Raw genomic sequence first — 18,369 nt, 5'->3', positions numbered from 1 at the left:
GGTGGGAATATAGTTCTCTCAATGGTCACAGAACCTTGCTGAAGACTGGCACCATCTCCTGTTACATGGCAGGCAGAAGCACCCATACCATTAAAACCCAAGGGCCACAGGAATAGCTCAATCTGTTGTACTGAGCCGTGGGCAGGGAACTTGGCCCTTCTGGATCAGGATTCCTTAGCATTGTTTGGATCAAACTCACTGCAGCTGCTGTGAGACATGACTCTGGTGTGTGTCATTAATGTGGTATTTCCTACCTGCTCAGTGAATGTATTACCTACTGCGAGAAGAGTTTATGCAGAATTTTAGATGCCATTGCTTTTTTAAATCCAAACAGCATCTGTCTGTGTGTAAACGGTAGAACTAAGTGGACACTGGCTGTGTTCAGATACCCTGTGTATCTCAGTGCACACCTTAGCATATCCTGGTAACACCTAATAAAATCATACCTGGACAATTTGACAACTTACTTTTGGGTATGTAATGGCTATGAGACCTGGAATAACATCGAACTTGTTTATATTCATGGGCCTGATGTAAGCGAGATTTTGAAATTAGACTTCTAAATGTACATGATTGCATAAAGATCCCGAAGGGATTTTTTTTTTTTAATACTGTGTTCTTATCTCGTAGCCAATTAATAAGTACCTTCAACTGTAAGAAGGAATCACTTTTCTACCAATGAGTCTGTTCTAGAAATCTTTACTGAATGTTTTCTAGATTTGATGCTTTTTGTAAATTCTCTTCCCTCAACACGATAAAGAAAAATGAATGAAACACAATGAATTCAGAAAAGTCTATGAAGAAATTAACAGTTTTGTGGCAAACCCATAATTCTCCTATTTTGTCTTCTATTCTTTTGTAATTTCATAACTCATTACCTGTCTCCTCTGTTATAAGTTTGGGTGAACCCCCAGCACCTTCTTATTAGAAAAAGAAAAAAAGGAATAGAGTTTTGAATTATTTCTGCAACATGGACATCCTTTCTTTTAATAAAACCATAAGACTGCGCCCATGAGATTCAATTGTCATTCTGCCTTAATGTCTGGAGCTGTTAGAAAAATACATTTAGATGATAGAGTTATATTTTCCATGTCTAAGTTCAAGCTATTTTGAGCATCAGGGTTCTGTGAAATGAGGATAAATTGCCTACCTTGTTTTAACACCAGTTTGAACATTTTTGCTTTGCCAGTGACCCTGGTAATAATCATCCCAACCTCACAAAATCTGTTATCAGATTTTAATCCATTTGGAGGATGAAAAAATAAAGCATGTTTAACTGTAGGGTATGTTCAAATATTTTGTGTATTCTTTTTGTTTGGGTTTATGAGGACTCTTCTGGTGGTAGTTTGTTTCTGTGAGGGGTTTAGTTGGTTGGGTTTTGTTTTTATTACATCCCAAGCTGTGAACTGATTTGGAAGAATAACCAGTTTTTCTGGCTTGAAATGTGTATGGTGTCAGTGCTAATACCATTGCTATTGACATAGCATGTAACTTTAGGGATTGTACCAATGCAGTTAAGTAGTTATTTACAGATATTTTCTTCTGTGCTTCTGTAAAACACAGTTAAAATTATATGTAAACAAACACAGAAGATCTCCTGTGTTTGGTAATGTCAAAAAATGCATAAAGAATTTTATGGAAGGCTGACAGATAGCCAGAACTCCTCTTTCCAATGCCTTTCAGAACAGACTGCTTTGTGATCTTCTTTATATTTAAGTGGTATAGAAAGTCTGGGTTTTAGTGGTCTATATTATCATTATTAGTTAGCATAGAGTATCTATACAATCTGATGGTTTAATCTTATATTGATAATAAAAGTGGTGAGAGGAGGGCCAAGACCTTTGTGTTTACTTCATTAGTATCCTCAGATACCCCTCCTTCATATTATGTGCTGAGACACGTGTTCTGTAACTTGTGACTGTTTAACGTTTAAACATTTGAAAGAAATTGATTACATTGTGAGCAGGGTGATATTATTTCAGGATGGGATCAATACACTGAGAAGCTATTATCATTTGCATTTCTTCTTTTTCTGTGAAATCGGGAAGTTCCATTTCATGGTTTTGGTTTTTTTGTTTGTTTGTTTTTTTTTGAGAGAAAGGTGCAGCTGTTTGATTTGTACAGTTAACCACTGCCGTCAGATTGACTGCATCATGTAATATCTTCTCCATTGGGCAATGCAGGAGGGAAGCTCAGGAAGTAAAAGCAACTGAAGACATGGGACGTGCAGTTTGCAGTACGTTGCCACTGTTTGCCAAGCCGCTAGTAATTGAGCATGAAACAAATTTGGCTTCAATTCAGTTACAAATGTCTGTCAGCAGAGTGAAACCAACCCACTTCTCAGCACCTGGCTTAGCACAGGCAGAAAGTTGCTGTGAGGGCAGCACAACATATCCAGGGGAGACCACTGGTGTAAATGAAGCTGTTGTCCCTGACTGTGGTCATTTCTGCTCTGACATGCTCTTATAGGGAGGCAGGGTTGACAATCCAAACCAATTCTTTTCCCTTCTTTTCTTTTGACCGGTGAGCTGACAAATCAACTATTCCCACCGCTCTAATTACAGTTCACAGAATGTATATTTTTCAGGAAGTAAAGTTCTTGCCTCAGCCACCAATTCCCTTTGGGCTTTACCTTTTCAAAGCAAAATTGCCAGTTGTTTGTTCTCTCAAGGCTTTCAAGTTGTTCAACCAAGTATGAAATGACTGGGAAGTAGTAATGAATAAGTGAGCCTTTCAGCTTTTACTCAATCTACTCACATAAAGAAATTTTGTTTCCTGTGTAATTGCTGTGCAAAAATGGGGTTTCACTGCTTTGTTCGGTTCCTCTGCTTTAGAACTAATTTCCTTGATGAGGCTGTACTGTGGACTGGACACTTTGGCTGGTGGGGGTGCTGCTGGAATAACTTGTTTTACAAAGTAGGGAAAAAGTCCAGCTCTCTGACTCCTGTGTTGCAAGTTCAGCCAGTCCTTGATGTGAGTCGGAACAAACTTAGATTTCTTTGCAGTCAGCAAGGCTGCCAGCAGGGCAAACGAATGTTCTGGATTTGTTTCCTCGGTTGAACACCAAGAAGGCAGCAGGAATAGAGACCCGTGTGGTGACTTTGCACTGCACGGGGACTCCTGGATGAGAATGTCCTTGTGGGACACGAAAGGCAGCTGTGGCAGGAACAACAATCCAGCAAAGTAAAGCTGTTTCCTTTAATAGCTCCATTCTTTCTGTTCTAATTTTTTTTGCACACTGTCAGAAATAATTAGTATTCAAAGGTCAGTAGTGGTTTCCACTTAATTAGTTCTGTAAACATTTTTTAAAAGGGAAGCCTAATGGGATATTTTCCAAACACGAGTAGGAGCAAGAAGCAGCGGTAGTGTGGAGTGGAGCTCCCCTGTGGACCCCTCAGTGCCAGTGCCCGCTGCTGCCCTGGGATGCGTCTGGGCTGGAGCTGAACCCCAAACTCCTGCCTCTGTGCAGCGCTGCAGCCTCACCCTGCTCACCGGGAAGCTTTCCTGGAGTGGAACACTCATGGCACATCCTCTAAGGACTTCGGTAGGAAGCTGAGATCAGTATAAAGGACTATTGAGGGTGTCCTGCTGTCCTTGGAGGTGTTCTAGCATCACTTAAAATATATCTCTGTGTATTGGGTAGTGTACTCAAAACTCAGCTGTGTGTGGACAAGTAGGCTGAGGCTTAATGACTGTTGCTATTTAAATAAATGCCAAAAGATTTAAAATGTGTTGAGGGAAGGGTAGGAATTAATTCTGTCCACAACACAGCTGACTTTGTACATAACACAGAAACTAACAATGGATTCGTATTTTCAACAACATCTATTGCATTTACTCCTCAAGATAACTCTTATTTAGAGAAAGTGAGTATTCCACTGTATCTTTTCTGTATCTGCAACATTCTTCCTACCACGTTTTTGTGGTGCGTCTGTTTAATGAAAAAACATCAGTTTAGAGAACACTTATATTATTATTTTATTACTTCTGCCATGTATTTTAGGTATTTGTGATATAACTAGCTACCTAGCAATCATTAATTTCAATCAGAGTGAGAAACCTGAATCTTGTCTGTCTTTCCCTTATACTCTCTATTTATACAGACAGATATTAAAATAACAATATATTTGTGAACACCCTGCCAATACCCTCAGAATCGGAGTTGACTCTTATAGACAAAAGCCCCTAATTGCTTTGTAAATTGCAATAAACTTTGTGCTGAATATTGAAAAGAAGTTGATGTTCTCAATTATTTCAAATTGGCCTGTCTCAAAGGGAGTGGCTTTAAAATTGAACAAAGAAATTCATCAAAATGACTGTAAAATTATTAAGAAAATAATGATAATTGTACATGCACAGGTAACTACATTTTCTAAAATGACATGTGAAACTAAAACTTCTTTAATTGTTCTTTGGCTGTTGTACCAGTTTCCTGCTAAATAGTTTTTTTATTAGCTTTATCGAGTTATGTATTTGGAGTGTAATTTAGTTAAAGTATTCCTGCTGATCTAGTATGTTTGCATTTATCCAGGCTTTTCGTTTGTCTATCTCGGATAATCTCATGGGCATTAATAAATTAACCTTCTAATCCTGAAACCAGTGAGAAGGGATTAGCACTCCTGTTTCATAACTGTAGACTGAAAGTAGAGCAAGGAGAGAAATATGTGTTGCAATTGGTAATTAAACATTTATTGTGTTTCTGGAAGGTATTTGCAGGCTTTGAGACCACTGAACAAATATATATATGTATATATATATACAGTAGAGTAATGAAATTTAGTGGCTTAATAATGACCAAGTGTTAAGAAAGTGAGAGACTCGGGGACAGAATTTATAGTAGAATTCCTGGCTCTCAGTAATTTAAAAACAGTAGAGTGCTACTTTTCATTGGTTTGAGGTGTTATTCTGAGTGGTAATTCAGGTGTTAATCTCTGGGTAACAATTTGCAATGGAGGGATCATTTTGATTAAAATCCATTAAGATAGATAGTTGGGAGGAGCTTATAAAGAGTCTTTTTAGTGCTGAACTTTTTCAATGCATATGGAAAATAAAGGAGATTAAAAGTTGCAATATTGTCTTGCATGCAGTTTGGATAAGGCATATTGAAAAGTGAAATTTATGGGTAAATAAATGGGTTGAACAGATGCTCACTTGTGCCAAGTTATTATCATTGACATGCCTTATACTGTGGAAATCCTCAACTCTGTTTATGCATGTAAGTGCAACTCCTTATCTGAGTAGTGCAGATTTAGCCAGAACAGTGGTGATATGCTTCTGTCAAATAGACTCCCTCCTTTTTCTTTCCCTTCAGAAAGGTCTGTCTCTTAGAAATTTAGGAGACTTATTTTATTAGTGTTGATACTCAGAGAAGGTTTGTTCTATGCACTGTGCAGAGACAGGATGGGTTGCTTTGTGTTCATGGGGCAGCTCCACTGGAATCCACAGTGCTGCATCCATTGCAAAAACAGGGACTCTGGTCTAGAAATATATGTTCTATATGCAAATGAACCATGCAGGTTGTAAGATAAAATTTTGATTCCAGATTTTTTTTTATTTCCATAAATAATGTTTTGAGTGGCAAGTCTCTATATTGAAAGGTTTGAAGTGGATCTTTCTCTTGATTTTCATTTTTAAAAAAAGGAAAAATAATTACAAGAGCTGCTACTCACTATTACTGCAGATTTGGATGCCATGGAATTGCCAAGATGGTGCTGCAGGGTGAAAGCAAAAGGCCAGATACGAATAATGGGCACACTGATATCTTAAATACTGTAGTTCAGCTGAACCCAAATCCTCAATACTGCGTTTCAGCTGAAGTGGTCTGAGGTTCTCCCTTTGCAGTCCTCCTGGATCTCCCTCAGGAACTACTCGTTTTTCTGGTGTGTCCCATGAATAGCCAGACGCACTAACACTTCGACAGTAATCTTCAGTGAGTTGGCACCTGTATTCCTTTGCAGATCTGACCTGAATTTCCCGCCTGTCTTTAGTGTTTGCTGTATTCATTGGGCCAAACCATGGAGTCTGTTTAGTGCTAAGGATATGTAGTACTATAGTAAAATATGCCCAACTGATTTGCAATCTACATGCTAGTGCTAAACATTATATAAAGATATAAAGATATAAAGATATATATATATAAAGGCACTCATCTCCACTGTGTTGTGGTAGTTAGATTAGAGGGCACTTTGCCTCAAAGCCTCTAAGAAAAGCTAAGGGAGCACAGAGGACTAAATGCTGCTTCTGCTGCCAACCCTAAATAGCTGAGCTTGATATAGAGAAGGATTTCAGAGTTGAGGGTCAGGGAATCCTTCCTGAAGGCAGTGGAGCTGATCTGTAGCAATCACTGCAGTAGTAACAGCTCCTTCCATACGCTTTCCTGCATCTGAAACCTCCTAAGAAAGCAAGCAAATTTGCACGTCTTCTTCGTCACCTCCTCTTTCTCCTGCCTGCTAAACTGTAGGTACAACCAGATATGCAGAGTTCCTGTATTCATGGAGAATGTCAGCCAGGCAGACCCCCTGAATATCACATCTGTTTTGATATCTGAACCACACTCCACCTGCAACCTGAAAGACAGCAAGAAGGGTTCAGGACTGCCCCAGAATGGAATTTCCTCAGTAATAAATGGATACAATGGATCATTCAAAAAAAGTTTGGCACCAGAGGCTTATAAATCTAACCTTCTCGTCATGTAAAAGAAATACAGTTTTGGACAAGGCACTTATCTGTCCTATGTATGCAGTTGCGCAACAAAGCAGATGCAGAACCACATAAGAATATAACAAGAAAGAAAGAAGGAAAGAAAGAAAGAATGAACAACATCCCCCCCGGCCCCCCAAAAAAAAACAAAACAAACAAACCAAACCCTGAAGTATAGAAGTACCAAGAATTGCTCTACTCCTGTGTTTTAAATGGTCAAAAGATACCTGAACTGCTTAGATCAAGGGGTGTCAAACTCATTTTCACTGGGGGCCACACCAGCCTCGCAGTTGCCTTCAAAGAGCCAAAGGTAATTTTAGAACTCACAGAATCACCGAATGTCAGGGATTGGAAGGGACCTCAGAAGATAATCTAGTCCAATCCCCCTGCCAGAGCAGGAACACCCAGATGAGGTTACACAGGAAGGTGTCCAGGCAGGTCTTGAATGCCTCCAGAGTAGGAAACTCCACAACCTCCCTGGGCAGCCTGTTCCAGTGTCTGTCACCCTCACTGTGAAGAAGTTTCTTCTCAAATTTAAGTGGAACCTTTTATGTTCCAGTTTTTACCCATTACCCCTTGTCCTATCATTGATTGTTACTGAGAAGAGCCTGGCTCCATCCTTGTGACACTCACCCTTTATATATCTGTAAACATTAATGAGGTCACCCCTCAGTCTCCTCTTCTCCAAGCTAAAGAGCCCCAACTCCCTCAGCCTTTCCTCATAAGGGAGATGCTCCACTCCCTTCAGCATCTTTGTTGCCCTGCGCCGGACTCTCTCCAGCAGTTCCCTGTCCTCAAAGTGAGGGGCCCAGAACTAGACACAATATTCCAGGTGTGGTCTCACCAGGGCAGAGTAGAGGGGAAGGAGAACCTCTCTCGACCTACTAACCAATCCCCTTCTAATAGATCAAAATGTGGTGCTTTTGTTCTTCTGTAACTTTACAAACATTTTTACTCTAGGAGTATTTTTGGAGCATAACACTTACTAGTTGCACTGCGGTGTTCTTAGTTGGTCTTATTGAGAGCTAAGAGTTCCAAATAACATGTCTTGAACAGAGATGGCTACAACTTTTTGAATGCAAACAGTACATGGTTCCACCCTGTTGCCAGAGCTGGCATAAAGTTGTTGGTGTTTATCAATGTGTTGACAAGGGACTTACTGTACTTTGAGGGAATTCTTGTTTTCATTTTTTCATGGTAGGATGCATTTTTCTTCTGCATAAGAAGTATGTTATGTATACCATTATTCTCCCTTGCTTGTATATGATAGCTTGTGAAACGCAGTGTTGTTTGGGTTTTTTTTTATATGAAACTGGAATTTGCATGCAAAAATGTCTTCTATTTTTGTTTTTAATTAGGTCTGTGACAAAAGAGAATCCTGTCAATTGTCTCTGTTTTGTAGAATGAAAGTCTATGGTAAACTGTTAATGTAGTGGAAAAATACCAAGTAAAATATACTTGAAAGAAGATAAATGTCTGATGAGGCATCCCAAGAATTTCTGAGCTTTTGGCATTTGACTCTTCCAAATAACAAGCTGTTGTAATTCCTTATTTTTCAAAAATGTCAGCTATTGAAAGAAATAACACGTAAACTTCATTGATGGTCTTTGGTATTTCAAAAACACCCCCAAACAAACAAGCAAACAAACAAAACCACCCCACCCCGAAGTTCCCAAGTTTACTTTCATTTTTCTTAATATTCAAACAAGATAGGTGACTGATAGTAGTCTGTCTGTTTGAGCTGGTCTGTCAGTTAACCTGACAGTCACTGATAACCATGAAGGGGAAATGATTTTTTGTGTCAGTGGAACAGTCAGTCTTCCAGAACACATCATCATTTGAATTGGAAACAACTAACTACAAATTCATAATGTTCTAAATTATGCAATACTGCTGCAAGCAAGGCAGAGTGACATGCAAATGTCACTAAACAAATGAAATAATTACTCAGGAATGTGAAAACCTGATTATTTTGAGAAATAATGTGCCTGAGCTCACTTCGGATCCTAATAATTACATTGTTTTTCTTACCAGGTTGCTCTGGAAAGTAGTGTCTGAGACTGTAATGATTTTCTTCCTGAATAAAATGGAGTTAATTTTCTATAGTCTGTGCAAAGCACTAAATTAATGTAAAATTGTAGGGAGCAAGAACAATTTTAAGACAAGGTTTTTCTGAAAGAAATATTTCAATGAATCCATGCTTCAAACTTCCCTGTTTTTCTGTATTTCCTGGCTTAAAACAAATATACAGCAGAACTGTTGAAAATTAAATTAGCTGTACTTGTACACAGGTTTACAGAAGCTCTGTGTATTTATGTCTGAGTATTGCTATTGTCAGCGGTATGAGCTACAGTCTGATTTCACCAGGTTCTGCTGAGTACTCTATGTTGCTTCTGTTGGTAGTTGTTCTCCTCTACTATTATGACATTTTAAAGCTTCTAATAAAATCAATTAATGTGCAACATCAAGTGAGTAATGCAGAAGAGTTCCAGAAAAAGTTCATTGTTGTGAAACAGAATATTTATCTTTCTTGTGTTTCTTAGTCTTTGAGTTTAGGAGCAGTTTTAGGTCCTCTAGTCTGAGAACAAATGTGTCATAGGACATGTCTACCCAAATCTTTTGAGTCTAAATGAGCAGTCTCAAGTCATATTGTAAATTAATGAAAGAGACACAAAGATCAGGTCTACACGCTTGAAAATTATCTGTAATCTATCTGCCTAGATCAGTTAAAGAAACTCTGATGCTCAGCAGTTTTCACATTAAAGAAATCTTTGAGGAAGCATCTGCCGGTTATGTGTGGATTGCTGTGTAACATTAGTGAAAATACTGTTCCATTTTACTTTCTAATCCTGCAACCATTGCCAGCTGTATGTAGTAATAAACATATGACAAATGTAATTTGATCCAGTGCAAATATTTGTGGTTTTAGGATGAAGTACAGGCCAGAAAAATTGTAAGATCAAGGCAGCTTTATAGGAAAATAATAGTTATATATACATCTGAGATTTACTTAGTAGTCTGAACTGCTTCAAAGTTGATAAAATACTCTGGGAACAATCTTGCAAATAGTGAAGGATGCTGCTCATTGCTTACATAAACAGGTTGTGTATATAGGGGAAAAAGAAAAAGCAAACACCCATACTTCTTGAGATTTCAGTTACAGCTAAAATTGTCCTGAGTGTCAGGTTATGATAAATGAAAATTGTTATGGAGAGGGGACTTCATAGACTTCAGCATTAGCTTCTTGACAAAACTGTTAAGTGCTACTCACTCCTACTTTCATAATACTGTTTTGCATCTATCTTGAAACCTCTCTGCACCGCTATTAAAGCCTGATTTTGGACAAGACATAAGCCCATGCCCTTAGCCCATGTGGTCGTCAGCAGCAATGTCATGCTGAGCAAGGGCTTCTTTATGTGTCTCTGGGAGTTTCCAGGTATGAGTAAACCTGTGCACTGCACAGCATGTAGCCGATTAAATCAATGAGACAAAACTTCATTTTTCATCAGAAGCAGCGTTATCGGATTACTGAACAGTTCATGTCCTCCCATGGAAAAACAAAGTAAAAAAAATGTCCCCATGGTCTGTGGTTCACAGGGCAGAAAAGCAGAATCTGGTGAAGAGTGTCGGGTATAGGTGTGTGTAGGGAAGGGAGAGGGCAAAATAGATGCAAATCTACTCACTCAGTTAACTGGAAAGCTTAGAGGTGGATTTAGAATGGCAGGTGTTTTCTCAGGTCTGTTTTCTCAGTTGCTAAGTCATGGTGATCTCAAAGTCAGAAAATAGTCACAGATATATATTCTCCCCCAGATCTGATTTAAATTACAGTTTCACTTGTTTGTGTGTGTATAACATGTCCCCTAGTTACTTGCAGCAAAACTTAGTTTTAAATCTGTGTTGAAGAAATATATGGAATGAATGCAGAAATTATGTACATAGTCTTCAGAACAGTTGCCCTCCCATGAGCACTGAATTGGGCACTAAACTTCTAAATTATTAAAGAAGCGCTGGCTGTACTGAGAGTTGTTAAACTAGAGTGATCCCCAGATCAATCTTTTTAACTAGTGTAAAGAATGTATTAGTTGGATCCAGGCTCTGAAACAAGCCTTAAAGATTTAATCACATTTATTTTGAAACACCAATGGTGGTGTGACTGTGTTGACCACAAAATGGAACACGTTGCAATGAATTTCCAAAGAGATGGAACACAGCAAGCACACAGAGATGCCACTTGGTTCAGAGTCAAAAACCTAGAAGTATATATAGAAGTATATTAATGCCAATGAAAAAATTTAATGCTTGATCTTGCTTCATAGGAAACAGTCATTCTGCAGAAGAATATTCTTGTGGCATCTTATTCTGAGTCTGTCGTGCTGAGATATCCTGGATCGTAATTAATTGATTTACTACTTTCCCATTTATTGATACATGTTGGGGTTATCGTCTGGAGCATACTCATTAGCTCTTTGTTTAGATTACACTTTATGACAAGGTCCTTAATTTTAAGGTTATTTTAGCTATAGAGCTTTGGACTATCTACAGCAAATCCACATGGTGAAAGAGAATAAATACTTTGACCTTGCTAAAAAATCACATTTGTGTAGCAGCCTTCCATCTTTTTCAACTTCTAACTTATGAGAAAAAATGACTTTGAATGTGAGCTTCAGTATATGGCTTTATGCTGGCTATTGAAAGTAGTTTTGAGTAGGGTTTTTTTGTTTGGTTGGTTTGGTTTTGATCTTGTCTGAAGGAGACAAATGAGGAAAATGTGGCAGCAGTTGCCATCAACAGAGTGAGTTATAATTTTTTTGGTTACTTGTAATGCCAGGATCAGCAGCTTTGCTTGTTTTGGAAAGCAGCTAATTTGATAGTAGGTAAGGAATTGGCAAGTGCAGCCACATGTTGAGTATAATTGTAATGCCAAATTAATTACAGTGAGAAAAACTTGCATGTGACTATAAAACATACTGCATATTGATACTGCTTAAAGAATTTTCCCTATAGAAACTAAATGAGCACTGCAGCTGGTATATCATACTGTAAAATAATTTAAGGTATAATTTGTGAAATGCATTCAGATTGGTTCTTCTAAGTTAGCAGGTTTGCAAAGCATTAATTTTACTATCCATGAGGGAGAAGTATGTTGGGTTTTTTTTGGTATATATAAAATCTTCATTTGTTCTGTCTTTCAGATTTTTGAAATACCTAATTAGAAACCTATCATATGTATATTACACTAAAAGAAAACAGATTTTTAAAAAATATCTTAAAATAAATGATTGTGTGTTAACCAGTCTATTATAATGCTGCTTTATATGTTGTTGGTTCTGGCCATTAGTCAGCATCAGCTTGCTGATGTAGTTGTATGGGATGGATTTAGATGCTTTATTAATTGGTCAACAACACCATGCAACAATACATATTTGATTCTTTTAAAATTAATGTTATTTTCTTGACTATCTTGCTTAATGTGCTGAAAAGAGGATGTGTATTTTTTAATAAGGCTATTGATGTGCTGAGTTTGCGAAGTGTTTGTATGTGACTCCTGTAAACTGTCCCCACTAGACACATTTGATTAAATCATACTAACCTGACCTTTTGGCAGGCACCGTGATTCACATGGCCTACTTAGAACTTGTTATGAAACTAAACCTAGAAAATACTCAAACTTCTCTCATCCTAGTTGCGTTCAAAGAAAATGCTTGCAAAAAGAGAAGATATTGCTTTCTGAAACTGTACCAGCTGAAGCAATTGTGTCCCTAAACAGAATGTGGAGTTGTTATCTCCCAGGGAATGAATAATTTAAAAACTGGTTTATGTTTAAAGCCAGTGAGATCTTTATTTCTACCTGCTGTTGACATCCAATCTGATATTCTGATTGAACAGACTCAGAACCTTGCTTTCCTTGCAAATGTCATTGCGTTGTCAGAGACACAGAGTAGCCAAAAGGCACCTCTCCTCCACAACTCAAAAACTCTGGTCCCTTTTTTGCCTTTATTCCTCACACTTGTTGGAATTTTGGTCATCTTCTGAATCTGTTTTTTCTGCCATGACACTGCTGCCCTTCTCCTAAACTTCTAGGCCCCCTAAGTTTCCTGGGTTGGCTTTGGCAGCTTATCTCTAGCCACCATCTACTAGTCTGCTCATAATAGGTCTGGTCAAGACCTGAAATATACATGGGAAATGTGAAGAATCTCAGAAAAGATAGATTAGTGCCCATGGCCAAGTTTCAAAGCAAATTTATCCCCAAAACTGATGAACGGAGTCTCAGCACTCCGAAGTCAGGGCTCAGTCTTTGTCATTGACACAGTTTTTAGATTCTGGGAGAGAGTTAAAGATGCCGTCACTCTTCTCCAGGTGCAACTTACTGGATCATCTTCCCTTTGAATGGTCCTATGCCCTTTAATATCCTCTTCGAAATGCTTACAAAGTTGCCAGGCAACTGGATTGGTGACAGCAAGAACCTTGTCAGTGTTGCTATTCTGCATGGGTCTGAAGGCAGCTCAGTCTGTAATTTCATCTGGGAAAACCAGGAAGAGCTGCAAAGAACTGGATGTATGTGCTCCTGGGGAGGTGGACCTGTAGGTTTATGTTAGAAAGACTGACTGTGAAACAAGGAGTAATGATCTTGTTTGTTGTTTTGTTTGGTTTTGTTGTTTGCTTTATATTTTATTTCCTTTGATGTTTGTTGCCATTGTGTGGGTTTCTTATTTTCTTGTTTTTTAATCTTGTGCCAGTGCTTATTTTTTTCCTGTGGTTTTCTGTGTTGATGAGGAAAACTTCCTAAAATCTACAGGCAAATGTGAAAGCAGGTTTATTTGGGCCCCACCTGAATGCTTTACTACCTGTTCACAGTCTGGGCTGTTCAATGGTATGTTGCTTTGTTTACAGGTATCTGTGCTTAGAGTGTCTGTGTTAATATGTGAGCGGAGTAATGCATGCATATATCTTTTATACGGGTCTTCTATGACACCCTTTGGAGGCTGTGTGACATTTTGCATGACGTTTTAATCTGAAATTTCTGAAAATGCCATTTAGCTTTTAGGTTAGACCTCCAGCCAGCATTAATTAATTTGAATTTGGCATTGGTTTACTGAGGCTACAGGTCTGGGCTATTCTTTTTCTGGAATGATGGTGTGAGTTGATAGAAGGAAATTCCCATTTTAAACTACTGCTAGATTAATATGACATCATTCAGCTAATAGACATCACAGTGAAATTGCGATGGTGGTCAAAGAACTCACATAGCTTGAATTGCTTGCATGATTTAGCTCAGCCCACTGCATTGATTTCCTGTGTATTTGTTAGAAACAAACATTGGGCTAAATCCAGCTGATCCTGTCCCTAGTTACAACCAGCCATACACTCACCTTGGCTGCATTCTCTAGTGGAAGTCTTATCTTAATGTGGGGGAAAAAAAATACAGTCATATGCAGCAGGCAAGATGCAAACATTGTTGTTATGTCATGACATTTTTTAGTCACTCAGAATTTAGCAGACACTCTATTAAAAGAAAAAAAAAGCCAATTTGGCAGCAGGACTCAGGCATTCTCTAGTTGTATCAGCAGAAAGCCTCTGATACTGGCTTCATTATATCTGTAGTTACTGTGGACACTTTCATTTAACACGACCAGTGTGCATCATATATTTCTCACAGCAAGGGACTGAGTCTGAGGGACAGCGAGAACAAATATCAGCCATAATCTTGTTATTACTCAGCTAAATGCAAATGAATAACAAACATCTAAAACAGACAGGACAAATTTCCTGCTGGGTCATGTTGCTGATCTTGCAATAAATTCAGTGGAGCCACATTAATTTGTGCATACTGAAGTTCTTGTGAAGTCAATATTATTTTTAAAATGGATTTCCAAGCCACTAGAAAAATAAGAGTTTAGTGGCCATGGAATGAGAAATAAGAACTTCTGCCTAATGGTGCCAAAGGAAGACACTCCTCGAATTTGGAAAAGAAACAGACCCAACATAGTTCTGTAGTTCAGCTCTGGGTTACAGCTATCCACTGTTTCCATGGGTAATGTGGGGTGTGAACTTCTAAATGGTTGCTGTTGTCAAGCCTTAATGTCAGTAGAGTTTTCTGATGAAGAAATGGGGAAGATTTGCAAATGAAAGTGAGTCTTTTGAGAAAACGGGAAAAATCAGCTATTGTATGGGTTTCTATAAGTTAAGATGTTGATTCTTCCACAGATACCATTTGTACAGACTGTGGTTCTGTGTAGAATGATTGCCACTGCTCAGAGGCAAGAATGTGCCATCACACAGGACCAATTGACAAAGCTTTTGTTGACTTCGGTGTTAAGCATTTTGGGGTAAGTTGCAGCTTCTACTGTGACAGAATCACTCGAGGGCCAAACCTGAAGAAGAGGCAAAGGAAAAATGAAGCAACCAAGTGCAGAAGTTTTCAACACAGAGTTTAGGAAAAAAAGAGGCTGAAAAAATTACAGCCAACTTCTAAAAAGACAGGACCCAGAGACTGGTTCTTGCTTTTAGGGCCAGCTTCCAGAATCTGTCTGTAGGAATGAATTTTTTGGCTGAAAACTTTTCTCTTTTGATGTCAGTGGCAACATTTCTGTGAATTTCAGTGGACCAAAGATTTCACTCTGTATATTCTGGTAAATTTTTAATATAAATGTCACAACATAATTGCTGTATTTTGGGACCTTATTCACTTTACCACAATGAAATAAAGAGAATATTTTTTCTTACATTAAATGCATTGAACTGAAGTTTGGCACGTAACAGAAGTGCTATGTTTTTACAGTATAATGTCCTTCTCATCAGATTTATAGTATTCCTGACTGCAGAGGTCTCTATGCAACACTTACTTTAGCAAATACTCTATTTTTAGATCCTGTTTATTTCAAAATCTAGGTCAGCTTGCTTGGCAAATTGATGAGAAGGATATGCTGTAGGACTAGAATGTGTAGTTCTTCCAGAGAATACATTGCATTTTTCATACTGGTGATACCAGTTTTATTTCTAGATTAGAAACTTCTGAAATCTTTTAGGATTTATATGTTATTACTGGAAAGACAATAATTTGGCACTGATATGTCTCCATTGCAAATATTTTTTTTAGTTATGCAAATTCCCAACTTCTTTTTTTATCAGAAAATATTGAAAAAATATTTCCAGAAGAATTTACTTCTATGAAAAATTTGAGCAATTGAAGAGGACAATTTGCAAGACCAGATTCTCAAAGGAATTTGTAACTGTTAAGGCAGGCTTCATCTGTGGAACAGAAAAGACATTGTATTTCATGATGTTAAAGAAATTATCATCTTTCACTTTTTCATAATCTTAGTCTGTATAACCTGCAATAAACAGGACAGTTAATTGTGGAAGTGGTAGCCAAACTTAGCATAAGAGTTTCTGAGTTCTCCAAAAGCTTGATGTTGCTGAGGTTGCAGTTAGGCTGGCTATGTATGTCATTAATGAAGATAGTAAATAGTATTGATCTCAGTACAGTCCCTTAGGGGATACCACTCATCACTGGTTTCCATTGGACACTGAGCCGTTGATCACAATTCTTTGCATATGGCCATCCACCCAATTCCTTATACATCTAACAGTCCATCCATCAAATCCATATCTCTCAAATTGTTTGGCTTATGCCTGCATTTTTTGACTAAATCTTTTTGGATGCAAGTGTATTCTTCAGTTGTCTCTGGAAGATACTTTTCCCTTGCAGCATCTTGCTTGGAATTTGATTGGTCCAGCTGCTTTTGCCTAACAGAAAGCTTCTTATTTGACTGTGTGGGATTCTTTTTATTCACAGTGGTATTTTCTTCCCCTCCTTTTTTTTTTTTTTTTTTTTTTTTTTTTTCAAGTTTCAAAGGATCAACAGATGTTCATGGAAACAGGATATTTCTTTCTAACTATCCTCTCTCCTTCTGCAACTCTTCTCCGTTTGAACTCGACATCCCCTCTGTAGCATAATAGTCATTTGCAGAAGTCAACTCTGGCTTCAAATGAAGCATAAACAAGAAGAACATATGAGCATTAAAGAAGCATAGATCACATTTTTATGCAAATATACTACTAATAAGCTGAGGGAACAGCCCTCCTCTTGAAAATAAACATGTTAGTTGGTAGAATTAGCATCTAAATTAAACCTTTTCCTAATTTTTCTAAAAGGTTATAATTTGTTTTTCAGTTCTACCCCATTACATACAATTTAATTTGTTATAGGTACTGCAGCCTAAGTGGCTGATGCATCTTTTTTCTTTTTTGGAAAACACTATCAATCTTGGCATATGAACCTGCCATCATAGGATAATAGGGTAATTCGGCTGGAAATGGACCTCGGGAGGTCTCTTGTCCAATCTCCTGCTCAGTCAGCTATGAGACCAGACCAGGTTACTCAGGAATTTGTTCAATCTGGTTATGAAAATGAACAAGTATGGAGAACACATAGCCTCCCTAGGCAATCTGTTCCACTGCTTGATTGTCCTTGAAGTGAACCATTTTTCTCCTTTCCTTATATTAAGGCTGAAGTGCTCTTGTTTGAATGTATGTGGGTTGTCATCTCATCTTGCACCATTGTGAAGAGCCTGAAGAACCACCACGAAGCCTTCTTTTCTTCAGGCTCAACAAGCCAACTTTTCTTCAGCCACTTCTCATAAGGCTAATGCTCCAGCCCTGAACATCTTAGCTGGCCTTCCACTGAACTCCTGTATATTGAAGTCTTCTGCCGGTGTGTCCAGAACTTAATTACTATCTGCAGGTTTTAGTTTACAGAAATGATTTTGTACTCCTCTTTCAATACTTTTTAGGTATGCCAACCCTGGAACTCAGAATTCAGGTATTCTAAGAACTAATACTACACATATTTCTGTATAGACAGGGGGTTTTCCATATTGTGTTGTCATTTAAACCATGTAAAAAAATAATCTTGCTGAGTGATAATCCAAACAGCAAGTCCAATTCTGACAGACAGGAAAAACCCTTAGTGAGTTTTATATCTAATGAGATAATACAATTGGAGCATGCCAATTGCTGTGTCCACTGAGGAAATACGGCACATCTGCTCTCATGACTCCATCAAGAAACCTGGCCATATTCTACACCAGAGGTCTTTTTTCAGTACTATTAAACAGGTTGTCATATTGATCCTTATCAGGTCGAACTGAAATCAATGGAAGGACTTGACTCAGACTTGAAATCTGCTATTGAGAAACTTATTTGCTGACCTGCCTGGAAAAAGAACCCTTGAACAGGGAGATAGGAAAGTTCTTTGTTTTTGTTCCTCCTCTTCCTGATCGTTGTAGTTATGACTGATCCTCCCGAGAGCTGCTGGAGCTGTGGGGGAGATCAGCAGAGTGCAGTGGGCAGCTCAAAGGCTGCCAGCCTTTGGGCATCGCTTGCGTTGTGCATCCTAATTTGCCAGATCTCACTCCCTGCAGTTTTTGAAGTCCTATATGCACAAAAGGAGCTAGTTATGTTTTCTTGTTTGTGCCCAGGACATTTTTGGAAAGTGAATATCCCAAACTGGAAAGAACACTTTATAATAATGATTAATTTCTTTTCAGTTTGTTGCTCTGTATCTTTTTCAGCCTCTGTCTAAAATATTAGAAGTGAAACAGCAACTTGAATTTCTGCTTTGATTCTAAAAAAAGCCTCTGAAGAAATAGCAAGCTAGAAATCCCTATT

General features: G+C 38.1%; 1 long non-coding RNA gene across 6 annotated transcripts in view; it reads left to right on the top strand.

The window, feature by feature from the left end:
• The window catches only part of LOC110361139 (uncharacterized), a 165,967-nt gene that overhangs the window by 66,820 nt on the left and 80,778 nt on the right, over window positions 1–18,369 (top strand). The window contains exon 1 of one of the 6 annotated variants that reach the window (XR_010474701.1): window positions 1,377–3,544. The exons of the other annotated variants lie outside the window; for them this stretch is intronic. This is a non-coding gene — a long non-coding RNA (uncharacterized LOC110361139). Of the gene's footprint in view, window positions 1–1,376; window positions 3,545–18,369 lie in introns of those variants that run through there. 6 annotated transcript variants of the gene reach the window in all.

This window comes from Columba livia, chromosome 9 (assembly GCF_036013475.1).
Source record: "Columba livia isolate bColLiv1 breed racing homer chromosome 9, bColLiv1.pat.W.v2, whole genome shotgun sequence".
NCBI classification, from domain to species: Eukaryota; Metazoa; Chordata; class Aves; order Columbiformes; family Columbidae; genus Columba; species Columba livia.
This window is presented reverse-complemented; position numbering and strand designations above follow the sequence as displayed.